Source organism: Phascolarctos cinereus, unplaced genomic scaffold, assembly GCF_003287225.1.
Source record: "Phascolarctos cinereus isolate Bilbo 61053 unplaced genomic scaffold, phaCin_HiC Scaffold_2;HRSCAF=192, whole genome shotgun sequence".
Classification (NCBI taxonomy): Eukaryota; Metazoa; Chordata; class Mammalia; order Diprotodontia; family Phascolarctidae; genus Phascolarctos; species Phascolarctos cinereus.
The window spans coordinates 70,384,268-70,399,170 of NW_027555625.1; the positions used below are offsets into that span (position 1 = coordinate 70,384,268).

At 38.7% G+C, this 14,903-nt stretch overlaps 1 pseudogene; it reads left to right on the plus strand.

Annotated features, from left to right (window-relative positions):
* Nucleotides 1–8,895: 8,895 nt before the first annotated feature.
* LOC110192142 (LYR motif-containing protein 1 pseudogene) lies at nt 8,896–14,271 on the plus strand (annotated as a pseudogene).
* Nucleotides 14,272–14,903: the final 632 nt, after the last annotated feature.

Sequence of the window (14,903 nt, forward strand, 5' to 3'; positions counted from 1 at the left end):
CATTCGTCTTCTCTTTCTGACCCTCCGAAATCTTTGTTCTGCTGAATCCTGGAACACAAACTATCAGCGGCAGAGTTGTCAAACACTCAGTGGGCCACCCCCACAACTACCCAGTGCTGCCGAACCTGGTTAAGATGTCAAGTGAGAATACTTACAGAAATAAACACAAAAATACAGTACAACACAGACAGTGATCTATAGATGTGTGGTTTTCTAAGTCAGTGTGCCCAGGGATAGGGGCCCTGTTTCTACTTCAGTTTGAAAGAGATCGACAGGATATTTCTGTCTGCAGGATATTTCAGTCTACAGGGTTATTTCTAATTCCCAATAGCCATCTAAAACTCTATATGTACAAAACATAACTCATTATCCTTTCTCCAAAACCCCCCACTCCAATGAACTTCTCTATTTCTTTCAAGGACACTGTGCTGCTTCTACTCATCCAGATTCCCAGACTTGGAGTCATCCACAACTCCTCACTCTCACTCACTATTTATATTCAGTAAGTTGTCCAAATCTTATAATTTCTATCTCTACATCTTTCACATCCATCTCCTCCTCTCTATGCATATTGCCAGTACCCTATTTCAGCTCCTGAGCACTTCTTTCCTGACTATTCCGATAGCCACTTTCTGGTTTGTGTACCTTAAGTATTGCTCTATTCTATGCTATCTTCTTCATGGAGGCCAAGATGATTTCCGCACATCATTCCCTTAACCATGTTATTCTCCTGACCAATCAACTCCAATGGCTCCCTATTGCTTCCAGAATTGTATATAAACTCTGTTTGTTATTTAAAGCCTTTCTCAGTATAGCTCTAACATACTTTTAAAGTCTTATTACAATTCCCCTTAATAGACTTTGGGCCAGCCAAATTGGACTTGAGGTTCCTCACAAATGGTAATATCAATTATCTCCATACCTTTGCAGTGGCTGTCCCTCATGAATAGAATGCACTCCTGACCTCTGCCTCTTAGAATTCCTAGTTTCCTTCAAAGCTTAACTCACTGAGAAGAAGGGCAAAGGAACAGAATCAGATCACTTCAATTATAAATAATTAGTGTTGACCTCAATTCCTTTCTTTCATCACCTTCCCTAACTTTGTGAAGAAAAGAGTTATGGAAATATTATAACAACATGTTATGGAAGGAAAAACACAATAGTTATAACCCTGAATGTGAATGGTATTGACTCACTTGTAAAACAGAGAAGGGTGGCAGGGTGGTTTAGAAAGCACAATTCAGCAATATATTATTTATAAAAAACATAAATATTCATACAAAGTTATTTTAAGGGGCTAGAAAATATATTATGCCTTACATTAATAAAAAGAAAACGGAGAAATGGTAATCATGATCTCAGACATGGTTGAGACATATCAAAAATTAGACCTGATGATCTAGATGAGAAGTGCTAGGAAACCAAATTGTACTTAAAATCATATATCATGAAATAATATCAATATTACATATATGTGCATCAAATAGTTTAGCATAGGTGTTTACCTAAAGGAAACGTTAACTGAGCTGCAGAGAAAAATAGACAGAAAAACAATAATTTCTGGGAGGCCCCTAAAGTGTATCAGTTAGACAAGTCTAACAAAAAAAATTTTTTTTAAAGCTTAAAACAAAATTGGAATTTTAGAATTCATTTTCCTTTTCCCTAAACTCTTCCCCACTTCTTCCTTCTCTATAAATGTAGAGGGCAACTCCATCCTCCCAGTCCCTCAGGCTTGCAACTTAGGAGTCATCCTGTATTGCCCCCTATCTCTCACCCTTGCACATCCAAGCTGCTGCCAAGGTCTGTTAACTTTACCTTTGCAAAATCTCTTAAATGTACCCCATTCCCTTCTCTGACACTGACTCTACTCTAGTGTAAGCCCTTATCAGCTCAAGCTTTGATTATTGCAATAGTCTGCTGATGAGTCTGCCTGCCTCAAGTCTCTCCCCAGCTCATTCAACCATTAAAGTGATTTTCCTAAGAAGTAGTCTGATCAACACACACACACACACACACACACACACACACACACACACACACACAGACACTTAACTCACTAAATTCCAATAACCTCCTATTGCCTCCAGGAGCAAATACAAAATGATCTGTTTGGCATTCAAAGCCCTTCATCACCTAGCCTCCTTCCACTTTTCCCGTTTTCTTACACCTTACTCCCCAACATGTACTCTTTGATCCAGTGACACTGGCCTCCTGGTTGTTCCATAAACAAGACATTCCATCTTTCTGCTCTGGGAATTTTCTCTGGCTGTCCTCCACACTTGCAACATACTTCCTTCTCTGCTCTGACTACTGACTTCCCTGGCTTGCTTTAAGTCCCAACTAACCCTACAACCTACATGAAGCTTTCCCTAACCCCTCTTAATTACAGTGCCTTACCTCTGTGAATTATTTCCCATTTATCCTGAGTATATCTTACTTTGCATATATTTGTTTGCATGTCATCTCCTCCATTAGATTATAAGCTCCTTGAAGGCTGGGACTGTCTTTTGCCTCTTTTTATATCCCTAGGGCTTACCAGAGTGTCTGGCACTTAATAGGTACTTAATAAATGTTTAGTAATTGATTGTGTCTATAAGGCAAAAATCTTGCCAAGTCTAAGGGAAAAAAAATTAAAGTCAGGTAGTCCCTGATTTGAAGGAACTAACACTGTAATTGACAGAGACAGCCCACATAGAAAGTATAACTATAGAGTAAATAGTAAAGGTCTGAACTACTGAAGGTTTAATGATCCGATGGTGACAGAGCCCAGGGGACCTTAGGGTCCATTAGCAGATCAGCAATGCTTGAGAAGTCTGAGGGATTTAGTAGAACAGATGGATGATCTGATGACCTCCCATCTTACTAGAAGTATTACATTCTTACTCACATGGTATGAGTAAGTTATGTCTACTCCAGATGCTGCAGATGGCTAGGTGGGCTGGAAGGGCCAGGCCTGTAACTTTTTGGAAAGAGATATAGGACTGAGTAAAACAGGAATTCAAAGTTCCAAGACAGTGTTCAGTCGATAAGAGGTAAGAAGAAAGGGAAATTGGCAGAAAGTTGGAGGAGAAAAAGTCCCCAAAGTACTTCTTTGCCAGAACTTTCAGAGTTCATATGGTTTCTAGGTGGCCTGGGGAAGGAGAGCAGATTTTGAAGAAAACACTAAGACATATGGAAACCAAGCAAAATAATCCTAAGGGGCGTATGGATTAATTGGGGGGGGGGGATGAAGAATATAGAAATATATATAATTTTACCAAAGAAAACAATAACAATGAGATCATCTATCAAATCATGAGTTTCAGTCACATTAGTACTTATACTCATACCTGGCTCACTAACTCCATCCAGACCTTGCCCCCTCACCCATACTTAGCAACTTCATAGGCCTTGAATATCCTGGTCTCTTAGGTCATCATCTCCCTAAACATGTAGTATTTCCATTTTCACCCCAACTCAGCCACATACAGAGATAAAGACACTTTTGATCTGGCCAAGATCAAATCACCCATCATTATTCCAAAACTCCGAAATTTCTCTATTTGACCCTAATTTTAGATCTGTGCAGTACACCCTAGATCTCACCCATCTTTCTAAATCTATTCTTCCTCTGCATCTTGACTTCTAATCTCTCTGCTTCTCCTAGTACTCCCAGTTTGTCACCACTGCTATGATCTCATTTCACTCCCTTCACAATCTTGACTTTATGTTTGATCAGTTCAACTAGTGGTTACTATGTTATCCACTGCCCTTTTGCTTATCAATAAACATCACTAATCATACAATACCAATTCTGGCTTCCCCTGACCAACTGTGTTCCCTGTATGCTAATCACATCTTTCTGAATGCTCATGGAAAAAGACATGCAGTCATGCTGACTAAGGCAATTAGGTAGCCAAATGGGTACAGTACTAAATCTAGAGTGTGGATGCATATACATATACATACATACATACATACATACATAATATGTGCATACAGCTATGTAGATATGTATACATGTACTACAAACATACACATATACATACATATGTACTTGTTTATGTATGTATGCATGTATCGTGTGTCTTCACAGTTATTTGCTTCCTACCCCTGCCCCCTCCATTAGAATTTATGCTACTTGAGAGTAGGGACTATGTTTTTGCCTTACTTCTCATCTACAAAAGTAGCATAGTGCCTGACCATAGCAAAGGCTCACTAAATGTTTGTCAACTGCCTATCACTCTGCCCCCTCACAACTAACTTTACTCGTAAAGGTTTCTTCTTGCCATTTTCTCACCTTCCACTCACGCTTCATCCCTAGAAATCCAGCTTCCAACCCTGCCACACAAATGAAATTGTTCATTCCAAGATTATCAGTGATTGCTCGACTGAAAAATCTAATGGCCTTTTCTCAATCCTCATCTTTTCCGATTCCTCTATAGTTTGCTACTGTCACCCCCTCTTAACCTGACCACTTTCCTCCCTTGACTTCAGTGAGACTTCTCTCTTTGAGTTTTAGTCCCACCGCTTCCCAGTCTCCTTTTTTCTCCTTACTAAATGCCAGCATCCTAGAAGAGCCTATTTGGGGCTTTTCCCACTCTACAGTTTATCCCTTGGTCATCTCATCAACTATCATGAATTCAATAATCACCTCTATGCAGATAATTCTCAAGTCTTCATATATAACCCTAATCTCCTTCCTGAATTCCAGTCTTACATTGCATACTGTCTCCTGGACATTTCAACTTGGATGTCCCATTGGCATTTGAATGTGAGCAAAACTGAGACCGATTACATTTCATCCTAAAGTCATCTCTTTTCCAAACTTTTCCAAACTCAACAGAACTCTAGTGTTTTAGAAAGTTACCACCATCCTTTCAGTCACTTAACTTCACAACTTGAAGTCATCTTTGATCCTTCCCTATCTCTTACCACTCAAGGACAACTGGATAGAACTTCACAATACAGAAGGCAGAGAAGAAGGCTTAGTGGACAGAGTGCTGAAACTTGGAGTCAGTCAGACCTGAGTTCAAGTTCCCCCACTCACTTATTAGCTGTGTGATTCTAGATAAATCACTTAACTTCTGTCAATTTCCTAATCTGTGAAATGGGATGATGATGATAATAGCATCTAACTCAAGGGTTGTTTGGGGGAATGAAATAAAATGAGATAACACATCTAAAACATTTTGTAATACTTAAAGCATTGTATAAGTGATAGCTATCAGCATTATTATTATTATCTCTCACAAGTTTCCACTTCTCTCCACTCACATATCCTCTACCTTAGTTCAGGTCTTTCTTATCTCTTCTGGACTGTTGTAATAGCCTTCTATTGGGTATTCCTCCATACCATTTCTTCCATTTGCCTGTCCTCAGCATACCTGCAAAACTAATATTTCCAAAACATAAATTGCTTCTCTCTCTCTCTCTGTTTTTCTGTCTCTCTATGTCATTCTCTCTCTCTCTCCCTCTCTCTCTCTCAATACACACACACACACATACACACACACACACACACACACACACACACACACACACACACATCTTTAAAACTTCCCAGTTATCTCTAGGATAAAATACAAAATCCAACTCTTGATTTTATAGATTAGCTGGGCAATACCAAAGAATGGGATGTTGTATGGAACAGCCTGTAACATAACCCTAAGCTACTTTAAAATATCCTGATGTAACTTTTGAAGCGTGGGATCGTAGATTTAGAACTTAGTCATTCCAACTCTCCAACTCTCTCATTTTACAGATAAGAGAATTGTGGTACAGAAAAATTAGGTGACTTGCCTGAGGTCATAGATAGCAAGTGACAAGACTGGGATTCAACCCCAAGTCCCCTGTGCCCTTTTTCCATTGCCTCATACTCCTGACCTATCCAATTGGGCTTCATCATGAGTAAAACAGAGATAGTAATATTTACACAACCTCCTTCCTAGGATTGTTGTAAATAAAGTGCTTTGTAAACCTTAAAAATCTACAGAAATATGGTATGTTTGTTATCCAGGGCCTCTATTCACCCTTCTACTAACTAAGCAAACAAGAGGTACTTTCAGATTTTCATTTGTAACATGGCTTCTCTAAACCATAATAACCCATGACATGATATTCCAATGGCTAAGGTAATGCTTGTACAATGGGCAGCTCCCAATTCCCCATTAGGTCAGCTAATGGAACTGTTGCCAGAGTTTTGAATCAATAGCGTTTTTAAGAAAACAACCTATCATTCTTTCACAGCCATCTATAAAGTTTCTGACAAATTTGACCCTTTCTTATTTTCAGTTTCAAAATAATCTGATCAACCATTCAACAGATGGAGGAATTTGATAATGCAGTCTGCAGGTAGCATTAATAAAAGGTAATGAGATCTTTATGGTTCAGGTCCTTTACTGTCTGTTTGTTTCTCATTTGACAATGCCAAGGTATGGATGACTGAAGAAGACATTAGCCATGGGTTCTCCCATGAAACAGAAGTTAAAAGGAAGTATTCTGCTACTCTTATAATAACTTTAATAACTTATGTAGTATTTTCTGATTATATTACATATAATGATATGTTATGAAATATATAATAGCTAGAATATGTATTGTGTATATATGTATGTGTGTGTGTGTGTGCAATTGTTTAAGCTTTGCAAAGCAATTAACATATACCTTCTTTTAACCCTCACAATAACCCCATGAAGTAGGTGCTGGTATTATGCCTATTTTATAGATGAGGAAACTGAATCAGAGATATTGTGTTACTTGTGCAGGGTTGCCTACAACTAGTAGGTGTCTGAGGCAGGATTTGAGCTCAAATATAATTTGCCCCAAATAGAGTGCTCTATCCATTGGGGCCCCCAGATGATTACAGAGTGTGCTGCAAAAAACAAATAAATAAATAATTGTTTTCCTACTTATTTTATATGGGGTTCATGGAAATCAAATAATGTCTTATTTTACAGATAAGGAAACTGAGGCTCTGAAAGACAAAAAAAAATTTAAGCTTACATATTTAGAAAGTAATAGATATGAGATTCAAATCTACATCTCTTTATTCCCAACCCGTCATTCTTTCTATACTCACAAGATTAAGAGTCCTTGTTGAGCCAAGACAGTTAACCATAAAGATGTTTATGGTCAATATCTGCATTTTATTTTTGGAAGGGCATTGATATAAACTAGAAAGAGTCCATCAATCAGTGATCATTTATTAAGGTCTGGTTATATACAGACTCTGTACTACGTTCTGAGGATACAAATGTAAAGAATGTAATAATCCTTACTTGCAAAGAATTTACACTCTAATAGTGAAAATTTAAGGTATATGTGTGTGTGTATATCACTGTGTATGTTTGTATATGAAGGGATATATGGATAGGTAGATATGTGTGCAATAAGTATAAACAAAATAAACAAATAAATACAAAGCATTTAAATACAATGTCATACTAGCCATTAAAGGGGCAATCAGAAAGGCTTGATGTAGAACTTAATCCTTGAGCTATGTTTTAAGGTAATAGTCACCTTATATGAACAGTATGAACTGAAGAAAAGGAGTAAGTACATTCCAGAAATGAGAGAGGCAAGAGGAGAGAACAAGAGCAAAGACACAGAGAAAAGAGATGAGGTATCATGTATGACAAGCAAAAGTTAGACCAGTTTGGCAAGAATAAAGAGTGTGGGAGGGGAAACCTACAAATATAGGTTGGGGCAAAAACCTTTAAAAGTTGTACAGATGAATTTATATCACATAGTTTTTTATCCTCAAAACAATAGGGAAGCACTACAGTTTACTGAGTAGAGGAATGACAACATGGTCATAACTGCACTTAGGGGAAATCACTCTGGCAACACCATGTAGGACAGATTGCAGTAGGAAGAGATTTGAGATAGGAAAAATAGTCAGGAGGTTGTTAGAATAATCTAGGCAAAATGTGATTGATTAGTGACTGAACAAAGGTGGTAGCTGACTGGGTAGAGAGAACAGGCTGGATGATAAGATTCTGTAGAGGAAGAAATAGCAAGATCTAACAATTAATTATCTATGTGGAGTGGAGGAAGAGTGAGGAGTCCATCAATCAACAAGTATTTGGTCCAGAAGCATTTATTAACCACTTACCAGGCATTGTGCTAAGCACTGGGGATACAAAGAAAGGCAAAAGACAGTCTGCTTTTAAGGAGCTCACAGTCAAAATAGTGAGGCAATATGCAAACGATTATGTGCAAACAATACACAGGATAAATCAAGGATAATCAATACAACCCAGGCACTAGAGAGGCTTCCTGAAGAAGTGGGGATGTTAGCTGGAACTTAAAGGAAGCCAGAGAAGCAAGGAAGTAGAGACGAGGACAGGAAGAATTCCAGGCATAGGGTACAGCCAGTGAAAATACCTTAACTACAGAAAATGTCCCTAGATCACATAGTAGAAGTAGGGGAGAACATAAGATTTTTTTGTTTGGTTTTGTTTTTGTTTTTTTTGGCTAAGAAATAAGGATAAGTGACTTGCCCAGGGTCATACAGCTGGTAAGTGTTATGTGTCTGAGGCTGGATTTAAACTCAGGACCTCCTGACTCCAAGGCCAGAGCTCTATCCACTGTGCCACCTAGCTGTCCCTATAAGGGAGGACACAAGTTTTAAATAAGTCTGGAGAAGGGGCAGAGCCAAGATGGCAGAGGAAAAGCATTGACTTGCTTGAGTTCTCCCCAAACTCTTACAAATACCTGTAAAAAATGACTCTAAATGAATTCTAGAGAAGCATGACCCACAAAAAGACAAAAGTGAAACAAATTTCCAGCCCAAGACAACCTGGATGGTGGATAGGAAAGGTCTGTTGCTTCAGGCTGAGAAAGGAGCACAGTTTGGCGTGGGCCACCCAGGCAAAGATGGGTCCAGAGCAATCCCTGAGGAGAGACTGAATCATGGGCAGCTGTGGCAGTCTCCAGACTTCTCAAGTTGCCAAAGACAACACAGAAGGTCAGCAGGAAAGGTTGGACCTCAGCGAGAGACAAACATGATCTAGCTCTAGCCCTAGAACGGCCCCAGGGAGGCGGCCACAGCAGCAGCGGTTGCTTCCATAGCTCTTGTCCCATATATGATGGGGGCAATTGAGTGTCTGACAGAGAGGGACTGCAGGGATCTCTCTGCTGGCGCTGAAGCAGGATTCTCTTGCTTTGCCTGTGCTTGGATCTGGGTCACAGCCCTAGGTGGCAGTCCTGAGGTAAGGAGAAGTGCTGGCGTGGTAGAGTTCATAGTGGTGGTGAAGAGAGAATCCTCCTCACAGTTCCAAGGCAGAAAAAAAGTGCTTGTGGTCACTCACAGACCAGAGCACAGGCCAGGAAAGGAGTAAACACCTTTCCTTTGATCATACCACCTTGGAAGAACTGAAAATTGACAGGTCCCTAGAAGTATCTCAGAAAACAGCTGCACAAAACCTCTGAAGCTTGGGACAGAATTTCTCCACACTGGAAGCAGACTCCTGCCTTAACAGAAAGTTTATAACTCAAGTAATTGGCTAGGATTATGAGTAAGCAGTGCAAAACGAGTCAGACCATAGAATCTTTCTTTGGTGACAAAGAAGAATAAAGCATACAACCAGAAGAAGACAACAAAGTCAAAGCTTCTACATCCAAAGCCTCCAAGAAAAATATGAATTGGTTCCATGCCATGGAAGAGCTCAAAAAGAATTTTGAAAAGCAAGTAAGAGAAGTAGAGGAAAAATTGGGAAGAGAAATGAGAGTGATGCACAAAAATCATGAAAAACGAAAATCATGGTACACAGCTTGCTAAAGGTGACCCAAAAAAACACTGAAGAAAAAAACACCTTAAAAAATAGCCTAACCCAAATGACAAATGAGGTCCAAAACGCCAATGAGGAGAAGAATACCTTAAAAAGCAGAACTGGCCAAATGGAAAAGGAGGTCCAAAAGCTCACTGATGAAAATAATTTTTAAAAAATCAGAATGAAGCAAACAGGAGCTAATGACTCTATGAGAAATCAAGGAATTATTTACAAAAAATGAAAAAAAGAAGACCATGTGAAATACCTCACTGGAAAAACTGCCCTGGAAAACAGATCCAAGAGAGATAATTTAAACATTATTGGACTATCTGAAAGCCATGATCAAAAAAAAGAGCCTAGACATCATCTTTCAAGAAATTATCGAGGAAAACTGCTCTGATATTCCAGAACCAGAGGGTAAAATAGAAATTGAAAGAATACACTAATCACCTCCTGAAAGAGATCCCCAAAGGAAAACTCCTAGGAATATTACAGCCAAATTCCAGATTTCCCAGGTCAAGGAGAAAATATTTTAAGCAGCCAGAAAGAAACAATTCAAATTTTGTGGAAACACAATAAAGATAACATAAGATTTAGCAGCTTCTACATTAAGGGATCAGAGGGATTGGAATATGATATTCTGGAGGTCAAAGGAGATAAGATTAATACCAAGAATCACCTACCCAGCAACACTGAGTATAACCCTTCAGGAGAAAAAATGGATATTCAATGAAATAGAACACATGCAAGTACTCTTGATGAAAAGACCAGAGCAGAACAGAATATTTGTCTTTCAAATACAAGACTCAAGAAAAGCATGAAAAAGTAAACAGGAAAGAGAAATCACAAGGGACTTACTAAAGTGGAACTGTTTACATTCCTACATGGAAAGATGATATTTGTAACTCATAAGACCTTTCTCAGTATTAGGGTAGTTGCAGCATAGATAGATAGATAGATAATAGATAGATAGATAGATAGATAGATAGATAGATAGATAGAAAGAAAGAAAGAAAGAAAGAAAGAAAGAAACAGAGGGCACCGGGTGAGTTGAATATGAAGGGATGATATCTAAAAAATAAAATTAAGGGGTGAGAGAGGATTGTACTGGGAGAAGGAGAAAGGGAGAGGTACAATGGGGTAAATTATCTCACATGAAAAAGGGAAGAAAAAGCTTTTATGGTAGAGGGGAAGAGGGCAGAGGTGAGAGAGAATGAGCGAAACTTACTCTCATTTGAGTATGGAAATTTATCTTACCCTACAGGAAAATAGGGAGGAAGGGGATTAGAGAAGAGGGGATGATAGAAGGGAAGGCAGATTAGGGGATGGGGTAATCACAGGCAAACACTTTTGAGGAGGATCAGGGTCAAAGGAGAGAATAGAAACAATGGGGGGGCAGGATAGGAGAGAGGAAAATATAGTCTTTCACAACGCAACTATTATGGAAGTTTTGTGTGACTACATGTATAACCTATATTGAATTGCCTGCCTTCTCAATGAGGGTGGGTGGGGAGGGAGGGAGAGAATTTGGAACTCAAAGTTTTAAAAATAAATGTTAAAAATTGTTTTACACGAAACTGGGAAATAAGATATACAAACAAAGGGTATAGAAATCTAACCTGTGCTACAGGAAAATAGAAGAGGAAGGGGATAAAAGAAGGGGGGGGTGATAGAGGGAGAGCAGATTGGGGGAAGGGGTATTCAGAATGCACACCATCTTGGGGTGGGGGATGAGAGAGATGGGGAGAAAATTTGGAACTCAAAATCTTGTGGAAGTGAATGCTGAAAACTAAAAATTAATTAATTAATTTTTAGAAAAGAAGTCTGGAAAGGAGAGGGGGAGGTTATGAAAGCCTTTCAATGCCAAGTAGAGAAATCATAATTGATCCTGGAGGAGACTGAAGGAAGGCAGGTTATAAATGAATTTGAATGCCAAAGAAAGAATTTCATATTTGATCCTAGGGGTGAAAAGGAGGCATGGAAGTTGTTTGTTTGTTTTGGTTTTTTTATTGGATTGGAGGAGTGACATGGTCAGACTGCACTTTACAACTGGAGTTTATTGAGTGAGGGGGTGATATAGTCAGACCTAAGCTTTAGGAAGATCACTTTGGCAGCTAAGTGGACTAGACTGAGGAGAGACTTGGCACACTGAGGTACTCCCAGCATGAGGTAAAGACAGCCTGAACTGGGCTGGCAGCAATGCCAAAGGACAGATGGTTACATATACAAGAGACGTTATTAAGATAAAATCAGAAGTTCTTGGCATGAGATTGGATGGTGTATTGGGGCAGGAGAGGGGGAAGAGGAAGGGGAAGGTGAAAGAGAAAGTGGAGTGAAAGATGACATCCACTTTTAGAGCCTAGGTGATCATGAGCATGGTGGTATACTTGAAATTAATAGTGAGGTTAAGAATAGAGGAGAGTTTGGAAGGACAGATAATTATGAATGTAGGCAACAACTCCAAGTAGTATCATTAGCAGTACTTGTGAGTTAGTCATCAACAGAAATGATGAGCTCAATGAGCTTAGAACAACATAGACAGACTTGCATGAAATAATGCAGAGCAAAGTGAGCAGAACCAAGAGAACACTGTATATAGTAACAACAATATTGTTTTAAGAACAACTTTGAGTCGATAAATAATTTTTACTATTATAAATGCCCATATTAACTACAAAGGACATATGAAGGAAGATGCTATCTGCATGCAGAGAAAGAATTGATAAACAGAAGTATGTACAGAATGGTTTTATATATGTGTTTGAGTGTATATGTATATACACCCACACCCACACACATACATGTATATATGTATACTTGTGCCTAATGCTAGTCATCTCTCGGGTGGGGCAGAGAGGAGAAAAAAAGGGAAAAAAGTTCCATGATAATTTTATCATATATATGTATATATTTATGTGTGTACATATTATATATATATATATGTGTGTGTGTGTATATATATATATATATATATAATTATTTATTTACTTATTTATTTAAAAGGAATAGCAAGTTGTACATAAAAGATTTGCAGTTTCATGTACAACCAAGAAGAAGAAAAAATGTTCCAATCTTGTAGCTGAAAGGGAATAATGGTCTGAACTCAGGTGGTGGCTATCTGAGTAGAGAAAAGGAGACAGATATGAGAGGTGTTAAGGATGTTAAAATGACAATATTTTGCAACTAACTGTGTGGGGTGAGAGTCAAGATTTGAGCATGAATGACACTGAAGTCCCAAATCTAAGTGTCTAAAAGAATGGTGATACTCTTTATAGAAACAGAAGTTCAGAAGATAAGTGGCCTTTGGAGGAAAGATCATGAGTTCTGCTTTGGAAATGTTGAGCTTGAGATGTCTATGGAACATCCTGTTTGAAATGTTCGATAGTCAATTGGTGACCAGGTGATGGAACTCAGCAAAGAGACTGTGCTGGATATATACACCTTGGAGTCCCCTGCATAGAAATGATAACTGAATTCCTGAAAGCTAATGAGATCATAGAGAGAGTGGGGATTTAAAAAAGAGAGAGAGAAAGAAGGACGAAGATAGAGCTTTGGGTACACACACTGTAAGGGAATGTGACATGGATGATGATGTAGAAAAAGACACTGAGGAGTGAATTAATTAATAAGCACTTGTCAAGCACCTGCTATGTGCCAGTCACTGTGCTAAGCACTTCAAACACAACGAAAGGCAAAACCAGTCTCTGTTCTAAAGAAGCTAACAGTCTAAGGGGCAAACAACATGCCAATAACTATGTACAAGCAAGATATACACAGGATAAATTGGAGGTAATAAACAGAGGAAAGGCACTAGCATTAAGGGGACCTGGGAAAGGATTCTGGCAGAAGGTAGTATTTAACTTGGGAAGGAAACCAGGGAACTCAGAAGGCAGAAATGAGGAGGATAGAAAGACAAAAAAAAAAGGTCTCTACCATTCAGGAGCTCAAATTTTTATGGGAAAAACAGCATGTAAATAACTACATAAGATATATACACTGAGTGGAGTGACAATATGCTGAGAAAAGAAGGCACTAGGCCAGACCCCAGTCTGTTCCCACCAGCTCCACAGAACTCCCGATACTCCCTCCTTTCCTCCTCCACACTGTGGGTGGCGGGGCAGGTGTGATGCACACAGCGTGAGTGTAAGAGAGGACAACAGCAACCCAAGAAGCTTTCAACCTGTACCACAAGATTTTCAGGCCTACAAGGAGGTGGCATGCAGCGTCGGGGCAGACAGAAGATACCATCAGAGAAAAGCAGTACATTATAAATGAAGCCAGAATGTTGTTCCAGAAAAACAAAAATCTTACGGATTCAGAACTAAATAACCAATATATATATGAATGTGCAGCATGAATTAAAAAAGGACTGGATTATCAGATCCCTTATCCAAGGCCAATCCACCTGCCTCCAATGGCCCTCACTCCCCTACAGAGTTGTGGACTTCAAACCTAGGAGAAGCTAAGAAAATTTTCCAAACCATTATATCTCAGGTCTCACAATGAAGTTTCTTAATCCAAGAAACAGGTTCTCCGTATGAACTGTGAGCCAGGCAGGGCCTAAGCACAAACTAGATGATGAATCTTTTCTACTTAAGTCCAGTCAAAGAAAGGAAGGACAAAAAATATGGAGTCTTCACTGTAATTTCTCTTAAACACTCAAAGATTTGGGTCCTTCTTCTCAATAACATTAATTTAATGTCCTTGAATTTATCAGTTATCAGTGTGTTGCTACTGGATAGAAATATGCTAACTTCCAATGATCATTTAGATGAAAGTCTGAACATAGCAAGAATTGGGCTTAAATTTAAATTTTAAAAATTAATTTTTTTGGAAATAATGTAGCTGTATACACAGAGGATGCTGCGGAGTAGAGATATGGCAGTACCTGTTAGCAGCTTTCTTAAAAGTTCTAAAAATTACTATGGCAATCAGATACTAGCCTCAAACGTAAATCTCTGTGGGCCTTATTTTGTTTTGTATTTAAGTTATGGATATATTTAAAATAAGCCTTTTTATGTTTTAGTTGTTCTACTGATATCTTTTTTTGGCTCTCTTGACTCAAAGATATACTTTTCATTAATATTCAAGTAGGCTAGTTTCTCCTTTACCACACTAGCAGAATTCATCATATATACTCTAGTCCCA